The following is a 20,081-nucleotide window of genomic DNA, read 5'->3' as shown; positions in this document are numbered from 1 at the left end:
AATCTGGATCTTTGAGGTAGGAAGACATGCCTTGAATCCAGACCTTTTTAAGGTGGGAAAAGACGTGCCTTTAATCTGGATCTTGAGTCGGAAAGACATACTTTTAATCCAGATAATTTGAGCTTGGAAAATCTACGTCTAATCTGGCCACACCTTCTGCTGGAAGCCTATAATTATATTCATATATATATATATATATATATATATATATATATATATATATATTTGGAGATTCATTCTCTAACTTCTGTTACTCTAGAGAACCTTAACTAATACAATCTGAAAGCAAGCCAGAAACATTTGGCCAGTCTCTGAAATGTGAGTTATGAGGAGGAGGAGGAGAAAGCATGTAATTCCTATGGGCAGAAACATAGTTATTTAGAAACCAATAGGAGAGACCCTTCATGTCCAGTTAACAAAACAACAGCAGTAGCTTCCACTTTAGGACACCTGACCTCCCTAGCCACTGGCTTTTGACTGAGCTTACAGTATCAAACATGAAGTCTTACCTGTGGAGTAGCATCAGATCCAGTCAGAGTTGGTTACCCCCAAAACAGACTTGTCACTATTACACCAGCTAATTCATCTCACTTAGGCAGTTGATACTGTTGCACATGGGGTCCATAACTGAGCAAGATTAATGATGGCAATTCTCCCCCAGCAGCATACATAGCACCCTCCTGCACTAAGAAAGAGAGTATTGTTTCTCAATTTCTCTATCTCCTTTCACTGTGTTTTTTCATTCAGGAATTAAGCCAGATAGTTTTTCTGAATAATAAGGGACAGGTCCATTTGTTTCTTTTAGAAGAAGTAAATAGTTGCAATGTAAATTCTTCACCTTTCATTTCTTGGTAATGGTGGGGATTCAGCCAGCCAAGTCTCCCTGAAGATTGCTGTGGTCACCATGATGACTATTACTGTGCCAACCTACCCTCATTGCCACTGCTCTGTCCCAAGTCACAGACTTCAGCCTGATCCTTCTCGCTGACCAGCTATCCCCAGCACAAATCAAACTGTTGATCACGTCTGCCATTTCATGACTACCAACACCCCAGTGGAACAGGATTATTCCTATGTAATTGTCCTGTAAACTGAAGCCTGGTGATATGAGACTTGGAGTGAGCGATGGAGTCAGTTTTCAGACTCAGGTGCTGTGAATCTCAGTTCAGGGTTTCCACAATGGCACACCTTCTGCTGGAAAACTGGGGTGGTCCGTGAGGAAAGCTGCAGGCCCCCTTCCAGACCAGTCTGGGGCTTGTGTGAACAGAGGTAGGTCAGCTGACCCCTCAGCAGTCTATGCAAATTATTAAGTGAAATAATACCAGGCACAGAAAGACAAGCACTCCATGATCCCACCCATGAAGAATCTCAAAAGTTGATCTCATTGAAGTTGGTGGTCGTCAGAGGCTGGTGAGAAGGGAATAGGGAGAGATGGAGAGAGGCTGATTAGCTGGTTCCAAGTCATACAGACAGACATAAGCTGTTCAGATGCACGGTGGGGTAGCTATGGATAACAATTATAGCCTGTATGTTTCAAAACAGCAGAAAGGAGTCTCAGTGTTTCCACTGTACCAAATAAGTGTTCCAGGGGATATATTTAACGTGATTTAAAAATAACACCATGTAAACATGTTCCAAACATGACTTAGTACACCATAAGTACATAATATATAAAAAATGTCATTAGAAACAAAGTTAAATTTAATGAAAATTGGGTAAGAGTTCAAGGAATTCACTTGAAAAACATGTAACAAAGCTCTGTCTGAGATTACAGAGAAGTGAAGGCTGAAAGGGGGATTAGAGGCTTACTAAGATCCCTTCCACCCTTAAATCCTTCTGTCCCCTTTCTTTTCCCAAAGAAGACAAGACAGCATCTTCCCCCAACATATTCTCATCTGTGGGTTGATTTGTCTGGTCCTCAAAGGAGACTCTCTGACTCCGAAAATGATATATTAGCCACACGTTTATAGCCATTGTTGCTCATCTTTACACCAAGAGAAAAAGAAGACAAACCTTGACAGGTTACATATAAGGGTGAGCATTCCTTTTTAACCATCCTCTGCCTAGGTAGGAGGAAATGGAAGGTCTTATGATACGATGGCCTAACTTTCAGAGCCACAACCCGGAGACCCAGTGAGATGGCTGATCTTCACTGACAACTTGACCTTGTTTTGAGTCACTGAGAAGACACACGTCTGAGTGCATCGAAGGCATTTCCAGAGAGGTTTAACTGAAAAAGGAGAATTCCCTCTGAATATGGGTACTACCATCACATGCGTGAAGGTCCCACGCTGAAGAAGCCAACTGAACACACTTTCCAAAGCTACCCTCTTTCCTCTGCCTAGCAACCACCCAGATATGAGCAAGTTCCTGCTGCCATGCCTCCACACCATGATGAGCTGCTTCCTCACACTGCAAGCCAAAATAAACCCATCTTTCCCTTGTTGCTTCTTGTCAGGTGTTTGGTTTGGTTTCGTTTCGTTTCATTTTTGGTCAGAACAATAAGACAATCAACCAATACAGAGATTGGTATCATAATATGGAGACATTTTCCACTGCTGTTCACCTTGTCCATGTAATTCATATGCCTTTGAAACTGGTTTCCAGGAAGAATTTGGAAGACTTTGGAGATGTGGCTAGAAAACCCCTAGAGTTCTGCAAACAGAGCTGAATGAGAGATTCTGGGGAAGTTTAAAAGACCAGAGAGGAATACATGCAGTGGAACGTGGGCTCCCGAGGTTTCTGAGGGAAACAAGGGCCCCGTTGGGAACTCGAAGCCATTCGCGCTATACTCTGGGAAAGAATCTGAAGACTGGCAACAAACCACTGCAGGCAGGAAGAGGCAAGAAAGTGTTCCCTACCTGTTTCACGAGGATCATAGTACTACTCACACTCTAACCTCAGATATTTAGACTCCAGAAATGAGACCAAATTTAAACCACTTACCTACAGAAAACTACCACAGTGGCGGTGTAAGAAACCAAATAAATGGGGCTAGAGAGTGGGTTCAGTGGTTAAAATTAGTGGCTGCTCTTCCAAATGACTTGGGTTCAATTCCTAGCACCTACATGGCAGCTCACAACCACCTGTCACTCTAATTCTAGGAGATCTGGTGCCAACTCTGGCCTCCAAGGACATCAGGGATGTATGAGGTACACAGACGCACGTGCAGGCAAAAACACCCGTACAAATATAAATAATACTTTAAAAGAAAGAAACAAAGAAACCAAATAAAGGTGGTAAAATAGCCAGAGGCTGGCAACACCCTGGGTCTGAAATGTAGCAGGAAGCAGCGTCACTAAAACCAGCAACTGTAAAAGAGCCACAGTCTCAGGGGAGGAAGGCAGCCATTGCCAACACCAGCCCCGCAGGATGGAATCTAGACCTCACTTCCCTTTCCTCCAGAGTCTCCTCTCCTCCTGCCTCTCGTTGGCCAAACCAGAGGGGATGCCAAGAAGCAAAGGAAGCAGGTGGATGTAATCCATTAAGGTCCGTCTGCTGGTAAAAAGAGCGAACAGCAGACTCACTGCCAACTCAATAGTCGCCCACCCTCCCTCCTAGCCAGAACCTCTCCCATGCGCCAAGCTCTTGTGATCTTTCTGTGTCTGCTGAATACTCACCACTGCTGTGATGAAGGAATTGACTATGCAAATATTTGAGTGATGACTGGCTGTGATGTTCAAACATAAGCACCATGAGACAAGAGACCACATCTGTCATTCTTTAGTAAATCTTCAGGGTGTGATAACACAGTAGAATGCCTAGACTTATATACCAAGAACTGATATGAAAAGACCAAGTATTAAACCCAGAGAGACTGCCGTTGGCAACTTCTAAAGAACTATAGACAGTAAGCACCATTACACCCTTCGTGTGAACACTGACGACGTAATCTGTAATAGCAAATAATGTGTCCACCCTGAGTATCCTTACAGTCCTTCAGAATTTATGGATAGACTAGATGTCAGGGCCAAGTGAAGGACAACAGTGTTGAATGGAAAGAGCAACTACCACAGGAGCAAACCAGCTTGAACTATTTCTGTCTGAATTTCCTCAGGGCGGTCTGGTCCCTGTAACGCAGGAGAAGTAACGAGAATTGGGGGTGTTGTTTTCACCACTATCGTGGAGATGTAGGTCCTGGGTCCACTCAAACATTGTGTGAGATCCCCATTCTTGCCTTTTTATTTGCCACAGGACTCGATTTCAAGTTTCTCCTGCACTCTCTATTTCCTGTTATTAATTTACCTGTTTGACTTCAAAGATTACGGTTTTCAACTTCCAAAAGATAAGTCAAAAGAGTTCAAGCATTCCCCTCTTTTTAAATCAGTGTAACTTTAGTTTGGAATAAACTGGGGTACAGTGGTAGTATCTTTTTTTTTTAATTACAACATTTCTCCCTTCCCTTTCCTCCCTCCAAATCTTCCCATATACCCCTCTCCACTTTCCTTCCAATCATAGCCTCTTTTTTCATCAATTATTATTGCATGTATATATGTACTTGTATATACATACATGTTACTTATATGTACGTTTTCAGGGCTGACTGTTTGGCACCAGACAACCAAGTGGTATAGCTAAAATGTTTGCAATGTTTTGCCTAACTCCGCACAGGTGACTCTGAAGAAGGAAGAGGAGGGGCAGGGGACAGATAAACTCAATAAAGATCAGGAAATGGCTTAGATTGAGAGATGATGTCTCACTGGGTTGTTCTTTTACACAAAGGTGAACCATCCTTGTCCAGCTTGCCCAGAGGGAGTTTGCAGCAAGCACAACAATCATTACAACATCCTCAGTCATTGCACACATATCGATCTCCTCCTTTGATGTTTCTTTTGATTACATCGGAAATGCCAATGATTCTTCTTCTTTATATTAACTGCTAACATCTCAGCAGACTATCCAACTTGTACATCTAATTAAAAACAGTAAAAATACCAACTTTTACTTCTAGGGGAGGAAACAGAAACCTTGCTATCAATTCATCAGTCAAATAAGCCGCCCCAGCCGCCTCTCAAATGGCCTGACTAGGTCTCGCTGCAGATCTTGAAGGTAGTTTAATCATCTCATTACCAGGGGGCAGGCACTGCAAGCCTCTGTGCTTGGAAGGAGATTCCTGGGGGCAAAGCATGGTGGTATACACTGGGAATCCCAGCTTTTGGAAGCTGAGAGAATAAAAATAAAACTTCAGGGGTTTCTCTGAATAAAGGGGGGAATATTCCTATGGGAAAGGGGGAATGGGACAGCTGGAAGCAAGAGTTGACTTTCTCAGATACAGGTGTGTCACAGCAAAAGCAGGAGTGAGAGGGGAAAACACCCAGGCAGAAGGATCTCCTTCCTTGTTCATCCCATCTTCTGCAGATTAGTCACAATCCAGGACTTTAAGCAAGATTAAGAAAGCAAGAAGTGCCAGGTAGTGGTGGTGCATGCCTTTAATCCCAGCACTTGGGAGGCAGACACAGGCAGCTCTCTGTGAGTTAAAGGCCAGCCTGGTTTATAGAGTGAGTTCAAGGACAGCCAAGGCTACACAGAGAAACCAGATCTTGAGAAACTTAAAAGAAGTAGGAGGAGGACGAGGAGGACGACAAGGAGGAGGAGGAGCTGCCAAGAGGCATCCAGTGTCTTAGGACATGTTAGTTATATAGACAGTGCCTCCATGCAATTGTCTCGGCCTCAGTCCTCAGTCCTCAGTGGACCCCTCTATACCTTGTCTTTCAAGAGTCACAGGAGATGTTGTACTGATATCTCAGGTTGGCAGCTGGGCACCCTAGGGAGCCCTCAGATACCGCATAGAAGGGAGCACTTGTAATTAACTAACACAATAAGACCAGATTGAAGCAGACGTTCATACAGAGAAAATACCTGTGGCTCTGGTTTCAAGGACAAGTTCCAAGGTGAAACTGATGGGCAGCAGCCAGGCTCTACTCAGTATTACCGAGGCATCTGAAGGATCTTACTGCTGCCTGCCGCAGGGTTACTTCTGAGCAGCTGGAAAACCACTGAGATCTATGTAAACAGCAGCCCAATAAGATCGTGGCCTTCTTGAATTTATGATTTACTTGGGGATCAGTCACCCTTAACCTTATCTGGGCATTCCTATTTGCTCAGATAGGCAGCCCCACTGTGGGTTTTAGCCCAACAATGGGGCAGAGAAAGGAGTTAATTGTTACATTCACTCTAACAATGTTCTTGAAGCTTCACAAAGCTAGACACCCAAAGTTCTAAAGCTATGATGCAACTAAAAAGATACTTCCTGAAGTGCAGCTATGGTGACATCCAGTTTCTCCCCATTTACCCCCGACTCTGAGTGTACTAAGACGAAATTGGGAAAGTGGGGAAGTGCTTCTCTGTTCCTTCAGCTCCAAATAGTTAGTAGTATGCTCGGTCATCTCGTCTAACAACAAGGGTCAGACTCCTTCTCTAGCATCCTGAATGTTTCGATGACTACCCACCCTATTAGACCTTTTGCCTTCCCTTCTGCCCCTGTCTCCTTACTTCTCAGTCGTGTTTGTGACAGCCCCCATGAGGGCATTATCAGCTCCGTCGTATACATGGGGGTACTAAGCCCTGTAGAGACAATTTACCTCAGAAGCGGACCCAGAAACTGGATCTGGTTGAAGGCTGCTTGTTCTTGTCCTGGGATATGGGCTGTGGGATAAGCTGAAGAAATGCTTTACCTGTCTAAAGAATGGCTGAGGTCAGGGGTATGGTGTTGGATCATCTTTGCCGATGCAGGGGTTGCTCAGAGAACAGAACAGCCACAGTACTAAACCGGTCGGTCTGGGGGGGGGCAGGGGGGGCGGGGTAGGGGTTGGGTGTGTAACTCCTGCTACCTACCACTCTCTTCCTTCACTGCTTTAAAACACCATTTGCAACTTCAGCACAAAAGGTGTTCTGCCAGGATGCCTTCCTCTCCCCTAGTCCGCTCCACCCCATCTGTCCTGCTTTTCTCCCGGGGCCAACGTGGGAGAAATGATCCCATATGCCTCTTGCAATGCTTGTCAAAGGTGATATCTTTCTGGACTCTCATGGATTCATTGCCTTGTGGCTCCTCAGAGGCCTGGAATGGTGGTGATGAAGCCTTGTGATAGGAGTCACAGGGCTGGATAAAATTCTGTGGGTTCTGTCAAGTCCACAGGATTGCTGTCTTTACCACCCATGTGTATCCATACACTGAGGCAAAATGTTCAGATTGTCTTTTTTTTTTATTTTTATCCACTTATCACCTCGACAGAGGCAGCAAATGGGCTTAAGATCTGATATCAATAGCTCTCACATTGAGAGATGAAGTAATGTGCTCAAAAGTACTAGGGTGGATTCCGGTGCAGGAAAAACTGTGCAAAGAATAGTAATTAATTTCTAAGCAAATCTTCCTTGCTGTGAGTCAGGTCATGAGCACACTGCGGTGCCTCGGGCAATGCATGCTGCCTGAGAACTTCTCCACACTGACAAGGTGAGCAAACTCCAGAATCTGCCTCCTGCCCTCCTTTCCAGCTGAATCCATTTCCCTCAACGATAATTGAAATGACATGATGATAAAGCTCTGATTTGTTTTGTGTCCAGAGACTTCAGTTATTGATAGAGCAAATAATGCCTCTCATGTCTGCCTAGTTGTGGAATACAGGTACAAATACTTGATGGCAATGCTCTTTTTTTTTTTTTTTTTCATTCTTTCTTTAATTCCAGCATTTGGAAAAGTCTAGCACATCAGACATTCGCTGAAGGGTTGAATGCCACACCATGGCAGCCATGTACTCCACCCTATGCTGATGCTGTGGACACAAGACTGGTACTCACTCTGTCCTCTGAGCTACGTTCCCTCAGACTGACTACCCACTAACAAAAGGCTGTTGACGGCAACAAGACTTTCTGAAGAGCTGACAACCCAGCACTCTCCAACGCCAGCTACATGGCTCTGAGAGGCCAGCCCTCAGTCCTCCCACAGTCCCTAGACACCAGATGATGGCCATATAAAATGGGAGGGTTTCCCCTTTAACCAACGCTTTTCACGGATAAGTCCCAATGCCATATACCCCGTGTCTTGGGTTGTCAGAGGAAAGTTTAATTTTTCTACTTCATTTCATGAAGGAATTATGTATTTTCTCCCCAAACAGACACACAAGAGCCTGCTATTGCATAATTAAAAGTTATAATAAGTCATTTTCCCAAACCAAAAAAAAAAAAAATCCATCCCCAGTACTGAAAGGGATGTGTATGTGTGTGTGTGTGTGTGTGTGTGTGTGTGTGTGTGTGTGTGTGTGTGTGATTCCTGACAGCCCTATACCCTACCACTACCACAAGATTTAGGTACCCCAAAAGAATATGGAATCTATTGGGGTCTTTAAATTTTTTTAGTATTGTACACATACATTTGTGAGTGGTAACAGCATACAGTAGCATGTAACAAACATGGGAAGGACTCCCCAAAGACATAGCCTAGAGATGCCCAAGGGCTCCTGAAGCAGACATCCGTCAATGGAGCAGTGTGCTTGCCCGGCATGCCACACTCAATTGGAAAAAATACCTGGTGACAGGACAAAGAAAGTTAAGTCAAATGAACATAACAGCTGTATACATTAAAATAAGGGCAGAGTCTCAAGTGCGGTGTTTAACTAATAAATCCAGCAATCCTAAGTTTCCTCTTCACCTGGATACACAGAATACAATAGGGAGGCTTAAATTATCCTTCCCCAGCTTAAGGGCAGAACCTCATGAGTATTTATAACTCTCAGAAACAGAAATGTCAGTATAAATATATCACTATGACAACAAATCATTAAGAGAGAAAAATCGATCTCAACTATAGACTTTTGGAGATTAAAATTGCTTTCCTAGAACGTAACAACACTCATTCATTCATTCAATAACAATTTATTAAGTGCCTACTGTGTGCTGAGTACATTTTTAAAAGGGCCGGGAATGTGGTTTTTGGAAGCTCGGGGAGTTTATATTTTAGTGGAAATAAATGGTAAATTAAGTTTAAAAGTAAATGTTACATGGTGATAATGCCCATACAGAAGCACAAAGTAAGAGGGGAAGAAGGGAAAAGAAAGAAAGTGGGGGGAGGGAGTGAAGACGGGAGGGAGGGAGGGGGGAGGGGTGACTCAGAGAAGGTGTCCCGGAAGGCTGGTGAGATCACAGCTTTCTACCACCTCTCAAAAAGGCTGTACACTAAAGGGGACACCTCAGGGGGGGCTTCCACATAGACAGCCTGATTGATGTTCGTCTGTTTTCTAAACACCTCTGTTCAAATTAACCTCTGGTCCAGTTTTAAGATGTAACGGCAGCTTTCCTGCGAGTCAGAGGGCTCTCCCTTCTCTTGCTAAGCGTTCTTTGACGGGCACTGTCATTTCTTGAAGACCGAATGACAGAGTTGGATTGATTGGCACAAACCGTCAAGGGACAAGTGTGAGGGAGCAGCATGGAAGGAGTCCAGAAGAGATCAAAACTTAGGACAGGAGGAGGAAGAAGATGGAATGAAATTGTTGACAAGCGGGAAGTGCGTGGGGTGTGTGCCACTGAGCCCTCTCCTTGCCTCTCTCCCTTGTTAAATGACCATATTCGATGAACTATAACAAGTCCACCCTGCCTGCCACAGAAGGAAAGGATGGGGAGACCATGACCTACGTCCCTGCCTCGTCTCAAGCTGACTCTAGTCTCCCTGGGACACAACCTTCGTCTTGTATGCATTTGCAGATCAATGTCCACCCCCAAACTGTCTTAATAAACAGGAAAGCTGACATCAAGGAAGCTTATCCCAGTGAGTTTCTTGGATTTTCCTCCTCTCAAGGAAGCCAGGCAGAGAGGGAACCAGAGGAAGGGGGTGACTCTGAGAAAGATGGGGATGTTGTTACAATCCCTCCCCAGCCTAAGGTGCCAGGGCTTCTGGAACCACAAAGCCCAGAGAAATCCCCAGGGCTTGTTTCCACTTGTTTGTCCCCTGACAAGGCACTACTCAGAGGCAATGAGAAGGAAGTCATCACCCACAAGGGCAATGCCAAGGAGGCAGCCTGGGTGTGTGGTCACAGCTCTGTCACATCAAAGGCATCCCTCCTGCCTAAAGACCTCAGCTGTGTTTATGTCACATCTGGGGTTTAACCCTGAGTAGTTGGTAAAGGGGCCAACTGCACCAGTCTCCTAAAAAAAAGTAACTAAGGCTTCCTGCAGCATGTTTTAAGTGAGAACACAACACTCCACAGGGGCGCTGGAGTATTGCTGAAATCAGAGCGGGAGCTTGGGGACAAGGCCCTTGTGGGCGGGAAGAGTCAACTGAAAGCCTTTGAGTTCGGCAGCCTAGTCACCCTACCATACTCTTGCCATACGGTGTTAGAAGTGAAGGAAGTCTAATCAACACCTGGCCGGGCCTCCTCACTAAGCGTGTCAAAAATAAAAACAAAGACTTCAGTGACCTTCCCATCCCCACAGATCAGCTGGTGGCCAAAAGGACCCAGCTCTCCTGTCTCTGGCTCAGAGCTTCCTCCACTGGACCCTGACATCTGAGAGCCATGAGAAAGCACTCTGTTACCACGTCCCCACCCCCACCCCGTGCTTCCAATCTGCATCCACGCTAAGGAAGTCCTTGCCAGTCAGCTGAGAAACTTTTCTCCACCCAGCCAGGCTGAGCCGCCGGCTACTTCCTTCAAGGCTTGGAGAGTAAGTAGTTTCTTCTACGTTGTGAGAGTACAAAGCTCTTGATGAAGTCAGAGTGCTTGCCTCAAGTTCAGTCTGTGGTTTCTGACTCTTTCTAAAGAACCTCAAAACCCCAGTCCCCACCCTGGATTCCTCAGCACTTCTGCTGAGCACATCACATTGAGCACAAAGCTGGTGAAGGAACAAAGGGCAGGCAGACTCCTCTCTCTCATCTCAACCCGGGTAACCCCTGCCGCTCACCACAGGGCCTCTCACTCACTCTGCTGAGGAATAGATGGATCAATGGCCAGAGCCTGTCAGGCAGCTCTTCCCTCCCTTTCATTCAGAGACAAAGAATCTCCCATTTCTGTCTTTTTCAAAACAAGTTACTTGTCTTAGGGTTTCTATTGCTACCATGAAACACCATAACAAAAACAAAACAAAACAACAAAAAGCGCGCAACTTGAGGAGAAAAGGGTTTATTTGGCTTGTACCTCCGCACCACTCTTCATCATTGAAGGAAGTCAGGACAGGAACTCAAACAGGGGGAGAACCTGGAGGAAGGAGCTGATGCAGAGGCCGTGGCGGAGCGCTGCTTACTGGCTGGCTCTTCATGGCTTGCTCAGCCTGCTTTCTTATAGAACCCAGGACCACAAGCCCAAGGATGGCATCATCCATATGGGCTGGGCCCTCCCTCATCAATCACTAATTAAGAAAATGCCCTACATCCAGACCTTACGGAGGCATTTTCTCAATTGAGGTTCCCTCCTTCCATCTGACTCTAGTTAGTGTCAAGTCAGCATAAAACTAGCCAGCACACTACCAATATGACGATGTTGCAAAGAAAAAGCCAGATTATTAAAAGTGTCTTTATATTTTAATAGTGATGGTTCATTCTGCTCAGCACTGGTCGGTCTTCCATAGGCATGCATTCCTGGTCAATTTCTGAGTTACCTCAAGTGGGAGACAAAGAATTGGACAGAATTGAATTGTTGCATATAAAAAGTTGTTACAGAATGGGAAGGAACCCCCCCCCCCATGACTGTGACTTATTCCAAACCTGCACCTATCCTGTGAGAGCTTGAACCCATTTCTTCTCCTCTCACACTCATTTGTAAGATGAAGAAGGTGAGCCTGATACAGCCGAGGTCTCTTCCGGCTGTTACCTCCTGTGAGTAGCCGTCCTCATTTCCTGTTAGTTGGGGAAAAAAGAAAAACCTTTTTGACTTTCAGCAATAAGAAGTTAAAAGTTAAAAAAAATCTCCTTGAAGTGGAAATCATTAGTCACTCCAGAGTTCCCAGTAATGAGGTTAATAATGCTGGCCCGCAGTCTCGGAGAACTTCTGCATAAAGTCGCCCTGTGTTCCATTTGTTTGGTCCTCCCAACGACCCATTGACGCTATTACCTCTACTTCACAGATGAAGAAACCAAAGTGTGAGGAGGCTTGGAGACTGCCCAAGGCCCCACGACTGAAAGCAGCTGAGCCAGGACACAAACACGGGCATCCTTCCTGCATGCTGCTGTGACATACAACCTGAGAGTCTTCTTTTCTTAGTGTATATCAAAATCCGGCTTGTTAAAAGCATGTCTATGGCCAAACTATGGACTCAATACTTTATCAGAGTCCTCAGCAGACTCCACCAAAGAAACATGGGTTTGGAAGGCGGAACTGCCTCCTGTTCAGCCGCCGTGATGCTGACAGCTTCCTGTGCACCTGTGCCACTCTCAGGCCCTCAGCCTCCAGCATTTAGTGTCTGCCTGAACTGGCTGCTTTGTGGTGTTTCTCTGTGGGGACACAGTCATCACCATCTTGAGATGAGTGGATGCAGTGTCTGCCTCACAGCATTATGAGCCTTACCAGTGTTTCCTTTTATCCAGATGTTCAGTAAACCTCTTGGAGGGTAACAGTGAGAAGTAGTGGCCACTCCCATGGGTTTAACTTGGGATTCTTCTGTATAAACTAGTCTGAACAAGCTCCAGAAAGACTACATGAATACGTTTGCCAACTTAGTCCTTTGGAAAGTATGGTAGTTTGAGTGAGAATGGCCCCATAAGCTCATTTGTTTGTACGCTTGATCCCCAGTTGGTGGAACTGTTTGGGAAGGATTAGGAGATGTGGCCCTGTCAGAGGTGTGTCACTTGGAGTGGGCTTTGAGGTTTCAAAAGACACCTGCTAGTGTGTGTGTGTGTGTGTGTGTGTGTGTGTGTGTGTGTGTGTGTGTGTGTTTCTGGAACAGTGAACCCCAAATTAAATACTTTCTATTGTAAGTTGCCTTGGTCATATAATAGCAATAGAAAGGTAAGTAAGACAGGGAGTATTAATCACTGAACATCTTGCATTAAAGGATATTTGTTATCACCAGGTAAAATGCTTGACAGTTACTTGTATTTGGAAACCAAGGGACTGAAACAGGAAGACTCTGTTATTGTGTATTGTACTTTTACAACTGGGAATCCAGAAAAACTACAGGAATTGAAATTACCTCCAACAGGCAGAGCAAAGCAAAATCTAGAAGTGTGATAGGGACACCTCCCTCTCCCTGGAGTCCGTTTCTTCTCAGTATATCTGCGTTGTGATTATACTTAGATGACAACCACTCCACTTTGCTCCTTCAGCTCTTTCTCATCTTCTCCTCTATTAATAACTGCTTCCAGAGCTGCCTGGGCCAATGGGTAAGGAGGAGTGTGATGAGTCACAAAGGTCCTGACTTGCCCTTTCAGGAGTCCTGTTGGCCAAGGGACAGGAATCCGATGCCCCCCTCTTAGATGGGGTTGGCTTCCCATTGCAGGTGTTTTCCCTGGTCTTAGAGGACATTTGGACGAAGCAAACAGGAAGGACAAGAGGTGAGATCATGCTAAAGCAAAGGACGTGAGTTTGTCCCTGAGTCTCAGATAATTATCTCTGAGCCTTCCCATGTTTGCAGATTCGTGAAAGCTTCTTTGTTGTCCTAAAAAAAGTCTCATGTTGCAATTTAAGTAAGTATATTTTCCTCTCTATATTTGCCAATATAGTACAGATAAGTGGTGTATGAAAATAAATGGGACAATCATTCACAAAAATATTAACATGTGTTGAAATTAATTTTTTTCATAATATGAACATTACTGGGGAAGTTGTTTCATTTATCTTAAATGAACATATTTAAGAATTTGGTTCGTGCCAGGCAGTGGTGTACACCTTTAATCCCAGCACTCCGGAGGCAGAGCCAGGTAGATCTCTGTGAGTTTGAGGGCACCCTGGTCTACAGATCAAGATCCAGGACAGGCACCAAAACTACACAGAAAAACCCTGTCTCAAAAAACCAAAAAAGAAAAAAAAAAAAGAATTTGGTTCATAAGTTGCATATGCATTTAATTAGTGACAATAACCAAACAAAAATAGAATCACAGTTCCAGACCTCACAGTGGGTTGCCCAACTTCTCTAAGCCTTTATTCTATCCTTTGTCCATAAAATATGCAGAATATGTTCACAAGGTTATTACAAGGATAAACAGCAACTAGTTAGTTGGGAAAACCTGTGATGAGCACCCCAAAGGTGCTCAGCAATGTTAATGTCCCACAGTGAGGGAGTTTTACCCAGAAAACACCAAAGGATTCAGAAGGGAATAGGGTTCAGTGCTAATAACTATTTGCATTTTCCAAATCCAATGTGTTGCCTGCATGATTTTTCATAAAAATGACTTTCCAAAGACTACTCTAAATTAATTCCCTGTGCTATTGGTAGTGGAAATCCTAAAGGCCAGATCATCACTGGGGGTCAGTGTAAGGAGTATCCCCTTAATAAACACTGATCCTTAAGGCTTGTCTGTGCCAAGTGAACATGTCTCTATTTCACTAAAATAGCAGAAAAATTTATCATATGAACCATTTTCCAGAAGACTTGATCAGACATCTTGGATAAGAACTAGGCAAAAAGATCTAAATTTTTAGAAAGTTTGGCTTTGCCTAGCTTTAGGAATGCTCTCATAAAGGACCTCCTCACATTGGCATCCCAAAGGTCTTTGCACTCACAGATGACTAATAAAACCAGGAATGTTAAACACTTAGGGGTGTCTCCTCAATGGAGAAGATAAAACACCTGCATTCTACCCAGAAAGTTGAGAGTGGGTGTTGTTAATGACCTGATGACCTTTTGCTATCTGTGGAATCAGACCTCACCCAAATCCCCCAGAATGATTATCCAAGACTCTCCATCCCTAGATCTTTGTCTTCAGCTCCCAGTTAATAAAACCCACCCTTAGGAGAGATGTCACATGTATTTTATGGCCTGATGACCTCAATGCTATCTTGGTCAGAGACCACACTAGATTCTAGGCCTTTTAGCTATAGAACCCACATTTGTGGTCATATGTTTCTTGCAAAGAAGTTTCCATGTAGGCACACCTTAAGCTTTAGTGTATACCTGGAATTAGAATGATTGTCTCCTAGAAACCTGGAATGGGAATGATTGTTTCCTGGAAACTTTATCCCAAATGGTACTGTGTTTAAATTTTCTGGCAATAAACCACCTGCTATCACACTCTCTAGAAGTTTGATCCAGGTTAAGCCAGCTGAACTAAGTTTTCATTCTCACCTCTGCGAGGATTGTTTCCCTGCCTGCCATGATACCTGCAGGGACCCCCTCACCCCTGGTCTTAGTTAATGTGCCCTTTTAAGAATAGAGCTTTTCCTGTCCTTGAAAGATATCAAGTTATTTACTAATATGAAGGGTGTCATTCACACATCATTGTGTTGCCCGTGTTTGTTTTTACAGTACTGCTTGGCCAAGAAAGCCAAGTTTCCCTAAATGAACCTCAAGGATAAATATGTTCATCCTTCCATTAAAGAATCACAGGGAACTGGTCCAGGAGAACTGGGGAAAGAGCCAGGGAATTAGACTCACTGTCTTGCCAGAGAAATGCGTGTTCTGATGGGAGACAATAGTGAAGGGTAGTTGTGCCAAATCACAGGTCTGAGAGAAGTCACTTGAGACTTGAGGAACTGTCCACCTGCTAAGGGGAGGTAGAAGCTCATGTGGGAGTCAAAACTCCACTTCTGTCTGACTTCAGACAAGTCAGTTGAGCTCTTTGAGTCTCTGATGGCATCTGTACAATTGAGTCGATACTGGGTTCCCTCTAAGACTCCCTTCAGCAGTAAGCTGTGTAGGTATCTACACAGGAAGAGGATTTAGCTATGAGAAAAGGGGGTCAACTTTGACAGACTCCCAAGATTTGGAGAAGCAAAGATCTATGCCCTGCTGATTCCTTTATGTGACCCCATAAGAATAATTTATTTTAAAAGAACTAAATGAAACACACTCACCATTAATCAAAGGGAAGTGAAAGTCATTGCCAACCTCACACCTACCTTGCACGGCCTCCTGCTCACCTCCCTCGGGACACTCCACCTCTTCTTTAATGCCTTGTCATGATTCTCAGAAACTGTGATCATTCAAGGTTGAAGCTTTTAATCTCCCATGTATAAAAGGATATGCAAATAGAGTTCAGTTTCCTGTTGAGTCTCTGCCAAGGTCTTAGCCTGGCGATTCTGGGAAAGGGGCCAAAGACCTCATATTTCTTAGCTGTTATTCTCCCTTCGTGCTCCAGTCAGCAGCTGGAGCTTCAGGCTGTGCTTTGTCTTTAGTCTTACCCTTTCCCAAGTCATCTAAAGGAAGCTTTTAGAAATGTCCCTACGAGAACGTAATACACAGCTGGCTGCTAAGTAACCAGACAGAGCATTATCTGCTTACACGTGACAATAGTAAGGAAAACCAGCAAGTGTATATTCCTATATTACAGCCTCAAAATGTCATCTTGCAAACTACTTGAGGTAATGATATTGATTAGGTCTGAGACAGGGCTTGCAGTAAGTTAACTGTATCCTCAGAATGAGGTGTCACACTTGTACAGGGTATAAAGAAAGCAAAGTCTATGGGCACAATAACAGCCCTGCACAGCATTCAAAACAGAGGCCTGAAAACACAGGACACCTCACAGTAACTCTGAACCTGAAGTTCACTAAATAACATAATCAAGGGCCAGATGCATCATCCTGTGACTCCTGACTGAACCCATGGGCATTCAGATTCAACTTTTCACTGGAACTGAAAACTCACTAATATTCTAGCTAATTTACACGTTCCAAACTATGTTAAGTATGACCATGTATTAAGCATGGAATTATCACTTTTTATGCAAATGCAATGACTTATTTGTATTTCTCAGAACTTCCCTTCTGAAGATAACTCCCATCAGGACTTTCTCATTTTCATTATAAGGCCAATGTACAAGTTAACTTTTACAGTCTCTTCAGAAATCTCTGTGGGAGATTTCATCTTTCATTTCTCTGTTATTCTAAGCAACTAAAACCCATTTATGACAGAACACCATAAAAAAAATTCTCTGTATATTATTGTTCCAAACCAAATCATTCATTGGTGCATTGATGTCTCCAGCAGCATTTATTTCTAAAACCTCTCTCTCTCTCTCTCTCTCTCTCTCTCTCTCTCTCTCTCTCTCTCTCTCTCTCTCTCTCTCTTTCTCCTGTTTGTGTGGCCTCTGTGTTTTAAATTTAGGCTCTTTGTGAACTCTACTCAATGATATTTATACTCCACATTTTCCACATCTCAGTTCTGCCCTCCAGTCTTCCAGCAATGATCATCTTGGATTATTTATAGACCAGGTCTCTTCTTCCCTCCTTACTCCTGGGTGTTTTATTTGGGTTTGGTTGTGGGGGGGGTGCTCTGGGGTTTGGGTGATATACTTTCCAGGCCTATCCCATCCCACAGGCTGGAAGTTAACATCACTTCACATCATTTTGGGGTCCTTTTCTCAGGAGCTTGTCCACAGAACAGCATTGGCTTGAGCCCCATGGACTTTATCACCCTTGGAAGTGCTGGCTCAGAAAAATTCAAGAGTTTCTAACTATTCCCGGGTCTGGGTGCTTCATCACTGTACTGTATCTTTAGGAAAAGTGGGGTTGTTGTACTACCTCTGCCGTAAAGGATCCTGGCTGAATCTTAACTTGCACAGATTCTGTGAATCCCTGAAGACAAGACTTACCTGTACAAGTTCTATGGACTTGAGGAGGACACTCAGACCGCAGGCCCCCAGTGACAGAAGAAACACTGATACCATAGACAGCTCCAACGTTCTGCTCCGTGTTTGCCTCTCCAACACCACACCTTCTTCTCCAGTGTATTGATAACAGGTCTGGTCTGGTTGATAATCGCCTAGAATGATAAGTCAGCACCAGCTTGTGTTGATATGGAGACCTAGTGTAAAATAAGTGAATCCAATGCAGAGAAACATCTTTCTTTCCAATACAGAGACCCCAAGAATGATACATAAAGCAGGTCTTTAAACACCCTATATTCCCAGCCATATGTATTTATTGCAGTTCCTCTATATCATTTCTGCATATCCAAGAGTTAGTGATGAAATCTGAGACCCTGTCCTCCATGTACTAACCAACTCAGCCATCAGGGCAGATTGACAAGAAAGGAAAATACTTTGGGACCAAAACTCACTAACCACTATTTTAATGAGGAAAACATTTTACAAAGGGTGTTTTTATTTTCCTACTCTCACTTTCTCTCAAGATTGCCTGCCAGCAGGGCTTTAGATAGTTCTGCCATAGTCTTCAACCTCCATACCCCAAGCCATCTGGCCTCCATCACATCTGGAGAAAGGACCTCCTTGTTCAGCATAGTGTATACCATCACACTAACACCATTAGTCAGGCCTGACTCTGCAGCTTGGCTAACAGACCTGGAAAGGCCCATGTTCCAAAAGAAGTAGAAAGTGGTGGGACACTTGGGGCCCAAGTGCTGGGAAGCTGCTCATATCGGCTGCTGACTTGGTCTTCTCTCCAGCTCCTTAATCCAGCAGATGCAGCTTCCTTATGAGGCACCAGAGGCCCAGAATGCTCACATCCTGCGGTTCTCCATACCCCTAAAACCCCACGTTTGAGTTCCTTTCCAGTTCAGAGAACCAGAGCTGCTGGCATCGAGCCAATCAACAACAGATGTGGGCCATAACCACCAACTACCCAAGAAGCTTCCACAGAGGCAGGCATGAGAATCAGCTTCTTAGAGATTCTCATAATCATGATCTCTTCAGTCATTTAATACCTGCTCAGAGAGAGGGGACTGGTAGACTCTCTCCTGATATTTAATTCATTCTGTTGGGAATTAAGAAGGTGGGAATATTTCGGAGACTTAAGAAGGCTTAGACAGAAGAGAGGAAGTTACTGGAGAGTAGGTAGTATAATTTTACTTATACTGCTTGGAAATCTACAAATCTATCCTGACATAGTGCCCCCATGTCACTACCCTTTCCCCTCACTTTTTGAGTCCCACGTGGTAGACATACACTAGATGGACATTCAAAGCCACACACAGCACGACTTTGTTCCTCTGCATACAGAACAATGAGGATGAGGATTCTGGTCACCAGAGTAGTATCATCTGCCTGTGCCAGGTATTGTGAGGACGTCCTTGATTTCCAGGTATCTGTAAGGAACTATATCCTGGCTGTAAGTCTTTTAAGAAATATTTTTCTCCCCTCAAAAAAAAAAATAGTCCTTGTTATACACTTTCTTCTTAGTAAAGATGGAGAAGACGGGGAGGAAAGGGACAAAGTACAAAGAGAGAAACAAAAATATTAATACCAGAAATTGTTATTGTTCACTCAGAGTACTTATCATTTGATTTAACATTAATCTGATCTCCCCAGGAAATGCCATGGTCCATATTACAACATACATTTTCTTATGAGCTGTGAAAAAAAAAAAATGAGAGAATTCCAAGAGTACTACTGACCTGCAAGGAAGGCAGGAAAGAAAAAAGTGAGAGAAGAGGAGAGAACAGCTGGGATGGAGTGGGATGCTGAATTGTGGTCTAAATAATCTAAAGGCTTAGCAGTGGATAAGAAAGGCTGCCAGTGGCTGGTGCCTGTGAACAATAAAGCAGGTCATTTGTTGCTCCTCATTTTCTTACTGTGTCCTTCTCATGGACACTCCCTCCTCATCACATCCCTAGTGTGTTTTCAATTCATTCTCATCAAAACCCAACCTCAAGAAGGGTCCTGAAATCGATTTTCACTAATATTTAACTAATAAAAACAAGGAAAAATAAATAAATATTGGGGGGTAGGTAGAAAGATGGTTCAATGGTTAACAACACTTACTGCTCTTGCAAAGAATATGAGTTAATTCCCAGAACCTAAACAGCAACTTATAACCATCTGTAACTCCAGTTCCTGATAGTCTGATGCCCTTTTCTGGCCTCAGCAGGCACTACACACATGTGGCACACAGACATACACGCAAGCAAACACTCATACACCTAAAAATAAATAAATCACTTTTTAAAATGAGGAAAGGTTTTAATTACTCTAACACTTGGGGGGAAGTAAGGAAGAATTATATTTTTAAAGAGATTATAAGATAAAGACTGGAGAAATCATAGCAGAA

At 43.9% G+C, this 20,081-nt stretch overlaps 1 protein-coding gene and 1 long non-coding RNA gene across 2 annotated transcripts in view; one reads left to right on the top strand and one right to left on the bottom strand.

Moving 5' to 3' along the window:
- The window catches only part of LOC128107439 (T cell receptor alpha chain MC.7.G5-like), a 357,479-nt gene that overhangs the window by 230,622 nt on the left and 106,776 nt on the right, over window positions 1–20,081 (top strand). The gene's annotated exons all lie outside the window — the stretch shown is intronic.
- On the bottom strand, window positions 11,129–16,728 carry LOC128107442 (uncharacterized). The gene is made up of 3 exons (XR_008217086.1): window positions 15,975–16,728; window positions 11,687–11,818; window positions 11,129–11,571 (listed from the first exon to the last, which is right to left on the bottom strand). It is a non-coding gene; the product is annotated as an uncharacterized LOC128107442 (long non-coding RNA).

Source organism: Peromyscus californicus, unplaced genomic scaffold (genome assembly GCF_007827085.1).
Source record: "Peromyscus californicus insignis strain IS unplaced genomic scaffold, ASM782708v3 Scaffold_12__1_contigs__length_115047231, whole genome shotgun sequence".
NCBI lineage: Eukaryota > Metazoa > Chordata > Mammalia > Rodentia > Cricetidae > Peromyscus > Peromyscus californicus.
The sequence above is the reverse complement of the archived record's forward strand: the minus strand, read 5'-3'. Positions and strand labels throughout refer to the sequence as shown.